At 36.0% G+C, this 13,814-nt stretch overlaps 1 protein-coding gene and 1 pseudogene across 2 annotated transcripts in view; both read right to left on the reverse strand.

The window, feature by feature from the left end:
- Positions 1-13,814, reverse strand: part of Ctnna3 (catenin (cadherin-associated protein), alpha 3) — a 1,343,755-nt gene that overhangs the window by 189,568 nt on the left and 1,140,373 nt on the right. The window lies entirely within an intron of this gene.
- Positions 1-13,814, reverse strand: part of LOC105986219 — an 84,946-nt pseudogene that overhangs the window by 14,004 nt on the left and 57,128 nt on the right.

A 13,814-nucleotide genomic window follows, 5' to 3' on the forward strand; every position in this document is an offset into this window, starting at 1 on the left:
CAAGAAAATGTGGTATATATACACAATGGAATTCTATGCCTCCATCAGAAAGAATGGCATTGCCCCATTTGTCAGGAAATGGAAAGACTTGGAAAAAAAATCATATTAAGTGAAGTAAGCCAAGCCCAAAGAAACATAGGTCCCATGGTTTCCATTATTTGCACTAACTAGTATATGTCTGAAACAAGCAGAAAAGGTCAGATAAGATGATGTTAGGCAAAACAAACCCCAAGATAAGGACACAAGTGGTTTTCCTTTCTTGCTATTGTTTCTAACATATTTATGACGTGATTGTTTTGTTGCTTTGTATGTCCCGCCCCCACAGTGTAACCCCTGCTTTCACTGTATTTGATGTTGGTAAAATTTGTGGAGGGGAAGGGAAAAACAACTTGTTTAACTAGGGATACAGGTGGACCCATTGCACCAATGAGATGTACAAGACATTATGTGGAAAAATGAATTTTACAAATTTGATGGAGGGGGGCAGTGAGGGAGACTGTAGTTGTGGAGATGGGAGGGCAGGGATGGGAGGGGAAAAACAAAGGAGGAGGCAACAATGCTTGATAAGAAATGTGCGCATTACCTTGCTCATGTAACTGTAACCCCTCTGTACAGTATTTTCACAATAAAAAACTTATATACAAAAAAAGAAAAGTGGAGAAAATGGAAAAAAATTATCAAAGCCACTGACAAGAAAATTCTTTAAGGAGATAACTGCCATTCTCAGGCCTTCAAGATGTTCAACAAGGATTCCGATGGCTGAATATTGAGTGCCTTTCAAGAATATTTTAGCACATTAAATGAGTTGCTAAGGGGTATACTTGTGATCAGGGAAATAGTGAAAACACATTAATTTAAATTAGCTAATACTTAATTGAATCATTAACTATGATCATAGCTACCATTTACTCAGCTATTCCATATTTATTAAAGATATGGAATGTTCTAATCATTGTTATAAGAGTTGAGAATACAAGGGATTTTTTTTGTCAATTGCAGAGACATGTTTATGTTAAGAAAAATAATTTTCTTTAACCAGAAGTAAAAGTTCCAATCTGGGGACTGATCTGAATATAATTTATAATCCAAGTTCTTTTTATGGTAACCTATAAATATAAAGTATAAGTATATATAAACAAGTTTTATACTAGTCTGAGGTGGCCTTTGCTTGATGGTCTTGTATTTTCTTTGTTGATTAAAATAAGAATTCATTTCCTTGAAGTCTGAGTGGCTTCTTCTTATCATGTCTGAATATTCTGCTAAAGGACTGCAAGTAGTGAACAATTTGTAATTAAGGAGTTCTATAATTTGTGAACATGTATCACAAGAAATCAGGTTAAATTATTCTGCTTCATCCTTGGAGATGGTACATTTTCCACAACACCGGCAATTCAGTGAAAAGTAATGATCATCTTCATTCCAAGACATTTCTTCAAAATACACTTAAGCATCTACTGGCCCCATATTTCATAGGTCATCTTCATGCTGCTGCAGTTCATACTCTTCTTATGTCTCTTCATTCCCTAGAATTTCCCATCCTGATTAATTTTGATAAACTTCTTTATATATTCATCCACAATTCCTATGGCATATCTGTACTTTATCTGGATGATGCATTAATACAAGTTTTTTTATATATTTTTTATTTCGGTCAGCCACATCTGCAGATGGGTCTGCACCCAAAATACCTCACCAATCTTTTTTGGTCTCTGCTTAAATGCCATCATTACTTGAACAAGAAGTAGTCTTTCCAGATCAGCAACCTTCACATTGCCAGTAAGACACAACTTGTCTGTCTTGAGAATACAAAGATTTTATGTGGTGTGTTCAGCTGATAAGTAACTCAGGCAGGATTTGTGAGGTGCCTGTAGCTCACACCTGTAATGCTAGTTACTCAGGAGGCTGACATCTGAGGATCGAGGTTCAAAGCCAGCCCAGGCCAAAAAGTCCCAGTGAGATTCTTATCTCTGATTCACCACTTAAAAACTAAAAGTGGTAGTGTGGCTCAAGAGGTAGAGTGCTAGCCTGGAGCACAAAGAAGCTCTGGGACAGCAGCAAGGTTCCTGAGTCAAGCCCCACACCCAACAATTAATTAATTAGTTAATTACTTAATTAATGTAAAAATAAAAACAGTCAGAGTTTGAAGCCAGGCAGTGTGAGTATAGAATTTATGTCCTTTGCTAGCTAAAGAAAAATTCTCTCCCCCTCTGTAGTTGGTGGTTTGTCATGCATTTCAAACCACTCCATACTCACTGTGCCTTGAGACAGGGTGTTAAGGTATTTCTTGTTCAGACAAAGAAACACTAACTTTAACAAGTTCAAGTCACTTTACTAACGTCACATTGCTACAAGGAAAAACAGATGTGAATCATAGCCAGTGGCAGCCTGATTCTGGATCCCAAGATCTTAGACTGCACTCTAGACATTTATGGACTTTAGACTTGAGGGACTTTTTGGATTAATTTTGGAGAATGTTAACATATAAGAAAGATACTATTTCTACCCAGAGAAGACAACCACCAGCAGCTTTTAGTGTATATCTTTACAATCTTACTACAGAATTTTACATGACTGAAAGGTTAAAATATACTTTTAGAGCATGTCTTTTGACCAATCATTAACCCTTTATAGCTCATTAAAAAGCATTATTATTGGACAGAACACTCGGAGACTGCTGGGTGTGGGCACTGCCAGGTGGCTTCTTTGCACCCTCAGTTTGCTACAGAACTCTGACTCTTGAAGCAGTATGATTATAATAACATCATGGTGAAATACATGACCAGAATGACAGAGAGGTACCCAGGGTTCAGCATTTGGAGTCATTTATTGGAGATAAGAGTCTCAAGATCTTTTCTCCCCAGGCTGCCTTGTAACCATGATCCTCAGATCTCAACCTCATGAGAAGCTACGATTGCAGGTGTAAGCCACCAGTGCCTGGCCAAAATTTAGTAGTGATTCTTTAAGCATCTCTCAAATCTCTTCACACATTATTAATGAGACAGAAACTGCCCTTCATTCAAGACTATCTTTTCAACGTCATTAGTATGCCCTATGTAGACTCCTTCCACAGCAAACAGTAGGTCTTACAACAGTGCTGTTTGGAAATTATCAATCCTAGATAAAGAGCAGGTGCCAATATTGGTAGCCAGGATAATGAACGTAATTTCTCTAGACAGAGTAAAGTTTATCCAAGTTTAATTCAGTATAAATAATCAAGGCAACCTAAGCTCAGGATGCTTCTCCTTTAACACCACTTAGGGCATCTGCAGGTGACATTTGGCTTCCCTTCTCTATAGGAAATGAGGTTTGGGTAGCTGGTGTAAAACTAGTGATAGTCTTCCTGTTGTTATTGCTATAAGTAATAGACTAAACCCAGGAATCTGAAGTCATTCTACACCAATGTAATTGAGGCAATTACCTTCTCAGTTTGCAAGTAGGATAACACCTCAGAATTTTCAGTTCTTGATAAATGAGAGGTTTATTGGCCACTCTTTCATATGAGGACAAGGACTGGTGGTACATCTATATCATGTCTTGTTATAGCAATGGTTATCTCAGTGTTCTTGGTTGAGAAAATACTAATTTTTCCCTGTCATAGACTTAACAGTGGGTGTTGGCTGTTAAAGTCTTATATGAATCCAGGCTAGTGGGGACATGTTGTGCACAATTTAAACCATTATTCTAAGTTAGAAAAAAATGGTCTTTATTATCTGGGGAAAAATAATAAAATTTTGGTTAATAGACTAACATGAGTCAGTGAAGGTCCAGTGATTAAAGAAGATAGAAAGAATGGGGAGATTGGATGGCCAGTCCTACAGTAAACAAGAATAAATGTGTCAAAAGTATATAAGGTAAAGTTAATTGCAAATAAAACAAGACACAGTTCATCTGAATTATAATGAAAGTATCCTAGTTATAATGGCTGTTATAAAAGAAAATCAACTACTGGCAACAATATGGAGAATAAAGTCTTTAATACACTGCTGGTGATGGAGTTGTAAATTAGTGTAGCCATCATGGAAAACCATATGGAGATTTGATATGTCTAAAAACAGGCCTACTATATGATCTAGACATGTTAATTCTGGGTGTATAGATCCGAAGGAAATAAAACCAACATTCCAAGGAGACACCTGCTCATTCACATTTCTTGCATCACTATTCACAACAGCTAAGGTGCAAAATTCTATGTGCCCAACAATGAATGAAATGATAAAGAAAATTTAGTAAAAAATACCCAAGAAGGAATGATGAAATCTTTCCACATGCAGAAAAATGGTTAGTGGAATTGGAAGACAAGACAGCATGCTGCCTCTCCAAAATATCCACGTGAGTTAGAATGATAATTTCTAGAGATCAGAAAGGGTGAGGGGAACGGTAGAGAAAGGTGACTCTGTTTAATCACTGAATGGTACATGAAGATAGGGGAGAATCACATTGATGCCCATTAATATGTGCAAATAAAATGTATTGATATTGAATTTTCACATGGTAATTTGGATAAAATCATGTACATGTTGAGATGGGAAAATGTGGACACCCAGACAAAACACACAGGGAGAAATCCAGGCAATGATAGAAGCAAGTAGGATGATGCACCTGCAAGCCTTAGGAACCCCAGGAATTGCTACCAACTACCAGAAATGGAAAAGGCAAGGAAATGTTCTTCTCCAGAGGCTTTGGAGCTAGTTTGTGACTACTAACAGGTTCAATTGGGACTTATAGTAACCCAGTAAGAGGAGATAATACATTAGTGTTTTAAAGCCACAGTGTGGGTCATTTTATTGTAGCATCCATAGGAAATTAATAGAGGTGGTTTCAGCAGTCCTCACCAATTGACTGTCACCACAGGTGATCATCTACACTCATTTCTCCCAGAGGAGCCCAGTCAGTTCCCAGAATTGTGTGCATTAGTAATGGTTATTCTAAGCCACTATGTTTCAGGACAGTTTGTTATATAACTGAGAAATGCTAATTTTTGATCACCATTCTAATGAGATGGAGAATATAGCTAGAAGGAATAACTTGCATGGAATGAAAATTTCACATCAAGGAAAATAAGGTCAAGCTGCACTTGCATGCAGTGTACAGGAATATAGAGAAAAAGACATTGTAGCAGACGCTGGGTAAGGAGAGTTGCAGATATGGTTGTGCAGATATTGCTAAAGAAAAAAAAGTAAGGTTGAAGGCTTACTTTGAAGGCAGAAAAAACAAATACTAAAGAGAATGAGGCTGGGTGATCTGACTTAAACACCTGATATTAACAAGAGGAAGGAGTTATGAGTGAAGAGGATAGTGAATGAGTTTCGAATGGACCTTTTCAAAGGAGACCATGTGGCTATGGAACCTCCCATTCAAACTCAAGATTTCTCTGGGATTCCCTTCAGACTTTCTAATTAGGTGACTTCTCAGTCCCATTCAGCTGAAGAATAATCACAAAATGAGAAATTTCATTTTCTGAGCTTTGGGAAACTTAATTGGTGATGTTCGTAAGTGTAAAGAATTATGAAGAACTGCTTCATTATAGCCATAATAACATTGCCTTTGAAACATGTTCTGAAGGGGTGTGTGTGTGTGTGTGTGTGTGTGTGTGTGTGTGTGTGTGTGTGTGCCATACAAGCAAGTGTGTGTGTTCTATATAGACACTTAGATGAATAATAAACATTTCTTAAGATAATAGACTATACAAACGTGGAGAAAAGATAATGCTTCTGAAAACATTCCTTTTAGATACATAAATGGAAGCTCACATAAACCTTGTTCTGACCTTATGTATATGAAAACTTTTTCCATCACTGAACACCAAATACAACAAATTCTTCTTTATTAAAAAAATATGTCCCTACTTTAAAAACTCCTCTTGAACTTAAAGAACTTTGCAAGGGAGTAATCAAAACAGAAGGTATAATTATCTAAAAAGCCTTAAATCTATGTAAAAATTCACAGTAGAGCATGAATGGCTGGGCTCCCACCAAAAATTTATACAGTAAAATCCAAACCCCAAAAGAAATGGAATTAGGATATATGCCTTTGGGGGTGATTAAGTCATAATGAAAGACCCTCTCTGAATGAGATTAGTGCTCCTATGTGAGATTGCAGGGAAGTAACATTAGACCTGCATAACTGGTTAGCTTTCTTTAAGAATACAGAAATAATACTCCCAATAAGATCATGGTGGCTTCACCCCAACACTGGAACTGCTTTTGTCTCAAAACTCTAAGGAATAAATTTCAGTTGCTTATGAGCTACCCAGTTTGTGATACTCTGTTGCAGCTGTCCAAATAGGTTTATTCTATGTTTACATCATTGAGGTTTTCAGAAAATGCCAGTAGTTTCCTATGGAACAAAAGTTTCTGACTTACTGAGCCTGAACTTTGATAATTCAGTAATGAATTGACTTATCATTTTCTAAAAATCATGGAAGACTCCCAGTTCAGACTAGGCACCCACACGCAAGTGAAATCAAACCAGTCATTACATGAACATCTTTGAGATACATACAGGAAAATTCTAAAGTTTTTTTTTTAAAAAAATCTTTTCCTGCTCTTAATTTTCATTAAAAGGAGGTAGTATTAAAAGCAATCCATTGCATAAATTGAAGCAAAATTCTCCAAATTCCTGGGCAGTGTTAAGATGAGGAACCAAAATGAAAAATAATAGGATAAAAAAGAATTTAATTTGGATTTTGTTCAACAATTCATTAGAAGCAAAAACTGAAAACATACCAATGTTTCTGAAATTAGTTATTTAAGAATCATACTACATTTTTGTGCAGTTTCTCGGGTAAAGAAGTACCACAATTTGAAAAAAAAGAAAACCATTACAATTTTTCTTTTGGGGAATGATTCTTTTGGAATAATTCTTTTTTTAAAAAATGAACCTTGCCTCTTTATTGATATTTCTAGACTTCAGAATGACAACATCCTACTTATAAACTTTAGCAATGATACTATTTAGCATGTTAGTATTTTAATGAATTAAGAACACCAATGACTTATGTATTTTAAACATCCTATCATTTACTAAATATATAGATAGAAATAGGTCAGTATTTTTTTTCTTTTTGACAATACTAGGGTTTGAACTCAAGGTCTCACTCTTGTTAGACAGATATTCTACTGCTAAGCCACACCTGCAGACCTTTTTTACACTGGTGACTTTGAGATAGGGTCTTGTTTCCTGACTGGATATGCATCTATCTTAGGCATCCTTTATACCTGGAATGACATGTGTGACCCTATGCCCAGCATCCTTTTGTTGACATGGAGTCTTATGAACTTTTCTGCCCAGATCTTTCTAGTCTCAGACCCTCAGGATGACAGGCATGCCTACCCCAGCGAGCTATTGCCCATGGACTTTTCTGCTTGCCCCTACAGATATGAGCCACTGGTGCCCAGCTGAGATATAGGTCACTTTGATACAAAGAACATTTAGTAATGAATAGCTAATTCAAAATCTGGACATAATCTAAACATTTCAACTATTTCTGAAGCAGTACAGGAATAGCTTCAACTATTATTTCAAGCCAAAGTTAAATAGAATGTGTATATAATTTCATAGGCATGAACAAATTGATTATTCTGAGAAAGATTTCAACAATTTCATTCCTCTGAACAGCTAGTGTACACTTTAAACAAATGAATACCAGGCAAGTGAAACATGTTTTTCCAGCAGGGAGGTCATTGGGAGGGAAGGCAGAAGGTTTGAAAAAGGAAGGATAGGTGATTATGTTCATATGTGAAGATGGAACCACACCAGGTAACTAAAGGGTGTGGGGTGGGGTTGGTTGGGAAAGATGGGTGAGAAGGTTGGAAAGGACTGATCTTTTGCATTGCATATATAAACTGATAGATTGAATGGAAACCTCCTTATACAACTACTTAAAGATAAAAAAGGGACATGAAAAGCAAACATAAACATTAGCAAAATACCAAATAAAGTTAAGCTTTCCTTTGTTAAAACAATACTTACGTTCAGGACTTCCTTTGCCTGGAAAAACATGTGTAGGCACATATTCATGTATGTATGTATGCATATGAATTTTTAATTAAATAGTTAAAACTTTACAGTTCATAAAAGAAAATTTAGTAAATTGCATTTCACTAACATGAAAATATCTTTTGGTGAACAAATGTGTAAAGAAGATAGCAGAGCAAATTCAGACATGAAGGTTCATTGCAAACCACACAAGTGACAAAGGGCTATTATGTAGAAAAGATAAAGACCTAAAAATCCCTAAACATGAAGAAAAGGATATAAAACATTTTGGATGGATGACAAATAAAAGACACCAGCAGATATTTCATGAGAGGATATAAAGGTAGGAAATAAGCACATGAAACAATGTTGACCACCATTACCATTAAAAAATAACAAATAAAACCACATGAAATGTCACTGCATATCTATCAGGATGGCTAAGTAACAGTGACAAAACCAGACAACTCACACATCCTTCACTGGGATTGCAAAAGCTGCAGCCACCTTCGAAAGCTGTGATGCTCAGCATCCAAATGCTGTGTCACCCAACAACTACCTCCCTGGGAATTTCTTCAGAAAAACTGAAGGCTATGTTATCACCAAACCAAAATGTATTTAAGAATGTTCATAGCAGATTAATCCATAACACCTGCCAACTAGGAGACATTATGAGGTATTGAATGAGTGAAAGTTAAGTAGCCCATGGTACCTCCATAGTCTGGGATCTCAGCAATACTGTAAAAGAGAATAAACTCTAGACAGACCAAAAACCAGTGTCAATTTCCAGAGAATTATTCGGTGGAAAAATTAATTCCAAGACGCTATGTCAAAAAACAAACAATTTAGGCAGAGTTGGGGGCGGGATTGAGGGGGGAGAGTAGCTGAGGAGGTGGGAGGGAAGGGATGGTAGGGGAAAGCAAAGGAGGAGGCAACAACGCTGGGTAAGAAATGTACTCATTACCTTGCTCATGTAACTGTAACCTCTTTGTAAAATATTTTCACAATAAAAAACTTAATTAAAAAATTAATTAATTCCAAAGGTTACATAGTCCAGTCCATGATTCTATTATGGAGCAGCCTTTCCCCACCTCCTTTTTCGGTTAGCCTGTCCTGGGGTTTGGACTCAGGACACAGCTACTGACCCTTAGCTTTATCACTCAGGTTGGCACTACTTAAGCCACAGCTTCATTTTTGGATAGTTAATTGTAGACTCGAATCTCATGGTTCATTGTATGAAAGGCAACTTTTAAATTTACCATCTGTCTGTTTCAAAATATTTTACCATGTGGAGGGGTGTTTCATAGCTGCGTTACAAACTTGTGATTTGAATAAAGAGAATGTGCAGATTACCCAAAGTAGGGACTTGGTTGTTCCCTACCCCCAGGTGTTCTTAGATCCATTAGCATTTACCAGAATTCAAATTCCTTTTATAACTTAGAAGTGTTCGTCTGCACCTTAGAGATTCTGACCTAATGGCAGTACATTATGGCTTGATGCTGCCAATTAGATTAAGGCAGCACTGGGAATCATTTCATATCACTTTTGCTTGGAAAACCACACACACACACACACACACACACACACACACACACACACACACACACACACACACACACACACACACCCTCATACACACTCCTAATTTCTGCAAAAGATCACTGCCAGATTTTTAGAAAACGGCTGGCCTATTTTCAAAAATTGAAAATGAGCTGGAGTCCAGGGCTCCACATCAGAAATCAAGAGGTAATTTAAGGAATGGAAGGAGCAGGATAAAGAGAATTCAGAATCCTGAACCCAGAGGGTAAGAGAAAAATAAAGAAGATAGAGGTCAGTATCATCGAACAGGAAGTTATTATTTTTTAGCTCTAATTGATTCTGCTGACTGCTAGAAGGGTTGAATTTATATTGGAATTATAAAAGGACATAAATAGGACAAAAAAGATATCTCAGATACAGAACAAATAGTGATCCTTGAATACATCTCAAATAGTAGTGCAATTAAATTTTGATGTCCTCAAGCAGAATTCTTCAAATTTGCCTCCTTGTAGTTTTTAATAGTAGTAGTAGTAGTAGTAGTAGTAGTCTTTGCCATATGCCCTGGAAAACCCATGATTTCATTTGTAATAAACTTGGGCTTATCAATGTTTAGCATCATTGTGAGAAGTAATCTAAAGTTTGTAACATACTAAACCTTAAATGAATGTAAAACGGTCAGGTCACCTTCAGTATTGTGCCTCCCCAAAACCATAGAGAGTTCTTAGGTTGAAAGGCTAAGCCAGGCTTGAAATGAAACATAGCTCTGTGGTGCAGTTCAAGTTAATTGCGAGATTTACTTTATGATTATGTTCTGTTTAGTGGTAGGTCTGCCATCTGGTGGCCAAATGAAGAAATACAAACTGCTGTGATCATTAATCTCTCTCTCTCTCTCTCTCTCTCTCTCTCTCTCTCTCTCTCTCACACACACACACACACACACACACACAATATCAAAAACAAAACCCAAAAATATAACCAAATAGAATATTTGAGGGGGGAGGAGGAGGAAGAGGAGGAGGAGGAGGAGGAGAAGAAAAAGAAGAAGGGGAGGGAGGGACGGAGGGAGGAGGAAGAAAAAAGACAAGCAGAAGGAAAGTTTTTAATTCATGACATGATTAAACATTAACATTGTAAATCAATTTGTACAAAAGTGAAAGGAAAAAGTAATTTTACATTGTACAATTCCAAATAAATTTACATTCAAAACATCGAATTTACATTCAGAACCGGTATAACATTAAATTTTGTGTGTATGTTTGTGTGTGCAAGTGCTCTCTCTGAACTTATTTTTCTCAAGGCTGGCACTCTATCACTTGAGACACATCTCCACTATCGGCTTTATATGTGGTTAATTGAAGAGAAGTCTCTTGGACTGCCCTGCTAGCTTCAAACTGCGATCCTCAGATTTCAGTCTACTGAGTAGCAAGGATTGATGGACAAGCATGGGCCCCCGGTGTCCAGTTCAGGAAATTAATTTTATATTAGTTATTTTTTCATCTCATTGTCTTTTACTTCAGTTACATGTTTATGTTGTCTGTATTTTCAGTACTTCAATTCGTGCTACCTGCCAGTTTGTGTATCAACAGTTTTTAAATAAAATGAGAACATGGTTTCAAACAAACTCTAGAATATGAGCATATCTTATTGTTGTGTTTCAAAGGGTGCATTCTTATTATGCCAGGTTTTTATTGCTGTTTTTGTTCATTTAATAGAAGGGACAAGTAATGCCAGGTTGGCTGGTGCTTATTTTCCAGCATTACATTCAGGGCTTAAACCCAAAGTTATATATTCCCACTCCCAGTTTAGTGAGCATTAGCCTGACTGCACCTATTTCTAAAATTCTTGTGACTGAAAACAACATTTTCACAATGCCTAATAAGAAAACTGTGTACACACAAGTATTTACTAAGCTAAATTCATCAGACAAATGTACAGTACTCTCAGTTCAATGTTAGAATTGTCACATTTGTACATTTGTGTCTTTGGTTGGTATGCTTACACACAAATTAGGTCTACCTCTAAATTATGCTTCTTTGACATTCTAATCAATGATAGTACTGCCATTTTAATAAATAATACCACAAATCCAATAACTATTAGGCATTTTTTCACTATTGTTGTATCCAGTTAATTTCGCCCTAGGCTTACCATTGCTTAAAATATCAGCATGGCATCACAGTGTTTTCACTGGAAATAAAAGCAGTTTTACAATGGCTAATATTGTGTCAGAATATTCTATGATAATTTGGAAACATAAACTGAGGGCTGATATCTAAACAAGAATTTGCAAAAACCAAGGTCAAAGTAACAAAACATGTCTCCTACCCACTTTATCGATCATCTTGTGGGGTTCACATTTATTCTGCACTCAGATATGTGATCTTTTGTCATCATGTTTGGGATTTCCAAAGTCATGAAGAATTGTCAGTATAAGATATGAATATTCATATACAGCTAGTGGTTATGCATCTCTCTAGATAGAAATATCTTCTGTGATTTCTACAGTTGGCTATGCCAAGATACACTCTGTTTTAGCATAGCATTCATAATATGTAGACTTTCTTTTCCCATTCAATCTGTTTACTTTCTAACAACATGACCAAGCAACGAGGAGCTTATGCCAAAATACCCCCAGCAAACCAGCAACAACAACAAAAAGTAACAGACCATTCAGAAAATAATTTAAGATGCTTGATGAAAAATATATTCAAGATATAGTAAACTCTGCTTATTATTTGGTTTTCTGCCGTGACAAAAATAACTGAGATTAACAGTTTAAGTTTGATCAGGGTTTCAGAGTTTTCCAACCATGGTCAGGTGATTGAGTTGTTGAGTCTGTGTTAAGAAAGAGTTGACCATGGCTGAAGAAGGGCCACGCCTCCTCCAAGAAGCAACCAGAGTCCCACCATACACTACAAAGGCAGGTCCTTACTAACATAACTAGGTCCCCCTTAACATAACTTCCTCTCACTAAACCATGCCCCCATTTCCACCACCATGCCAAAGCACCACAGCTGTTATGTTCTGTTTTGTGAATCAATGGCAATTGTTCTTGCAAGTTGATATTTGAGCTATGTTTATGCCATTATGGATGTTCTTATACCTAGATACTTATTAACAAGTGTGACAATTTCTCTACTTCCCTAAATGTCAAAGTTGTTTATCATAGGTAAGAAACAGGTAACTTTATCTTTCTCCTCAGATCAGAATAAAAGGAGACTTGTGGGTTTTGTTGAGACAAATTATTTTTCCTATCATGAATGACCTCCCTTTATCTCATGTAACAAATCTATTTAAATGGTTGGATTTTTCCAACTGTTTCCCAACCCCATAGCTTGATTTTTGGCTTATGTTGACTTGAAGATGCTTCTAAGTTAGTCTGGAGGCTGCTGCTTATCAATTACACTTTGCAAATACCTTCTCTCATTGTATACCATGTCTTTTCTAACAAGGTATAAAGTCTTATTTATTAAAGAAATATTTAAACTTTCTTATATTTGCTTAATAGCATACAATCTTATATGCTTGATTTAACATTATAAAGAATTTAGCCTACATTACATACAAAAATATTAATTAACCTGGAATTGAGTACTACATAGCCTATAAAATGGATGTACTACTCTTTTTAAGACAACTATAAATTATTTACTAAACAACATTATTAAAGCATTATTCATTTAGATGACTAACATTCCTCATTGTTGTGCAAGGTTGATTCTATATTTTCCACCAAATTTTTATATAAATGGAAGTCATTCCTGGACTCTGTAACCTTCAACTGTTTCAACTGAAACAAAGTGACAGTGTCATAATACTTCAATTCTGTCAATATTTTCTTTGTATATTTTGAGTCAACATTGACTTAATATTTACTCTTATAAATTATTATATCTATATCAAGTCAACCTTTCATCATTGTTCATTGAATTTTTATTCTCATTTTTAATGTACCAATGCATTTTCTTTTAAAGTGTGTTTGTTTTTCTAAAATATGCCTGCATCAATACTGTCATGGAGAGAGTTCAATAGATATATCTCTATCCTTCTTTCAATTTTCAGACTTCAGATGCTGTGAAATCTTATGTGAACAGCACTATTTTGCATGAATGAGATGGTAGTTGAATATATATGTGCTGGCTTTCTGTACAGTATTTCTATAAACTGCCTGGTTCACATGACTATGTGCCCAGCACACATCACTAGGAAACTACCTTTCTGGACCCACAATATATGCGGCCATTCATATCTTTCCAGATGCATTTTCTAAATAATTGATTATCAATCAGAATTTTTTT

This window comes from Dipodomys ordii, unplaced genomic scaffold (assembly GCF_000151885.1).
Source record: "Dipodomys ordii isolate 6190 unplaced genomic scaffold, Dord_2.0 Scaffold34, whole genome shotgun sequence".
Taxonomy (NCBI): domain Eukaryota; kingdom Metazoa; phylum Chordata; class Mammalia; order Rodentia; family Heteromyidae; genus Dipodomys; species Dipodomys ordii.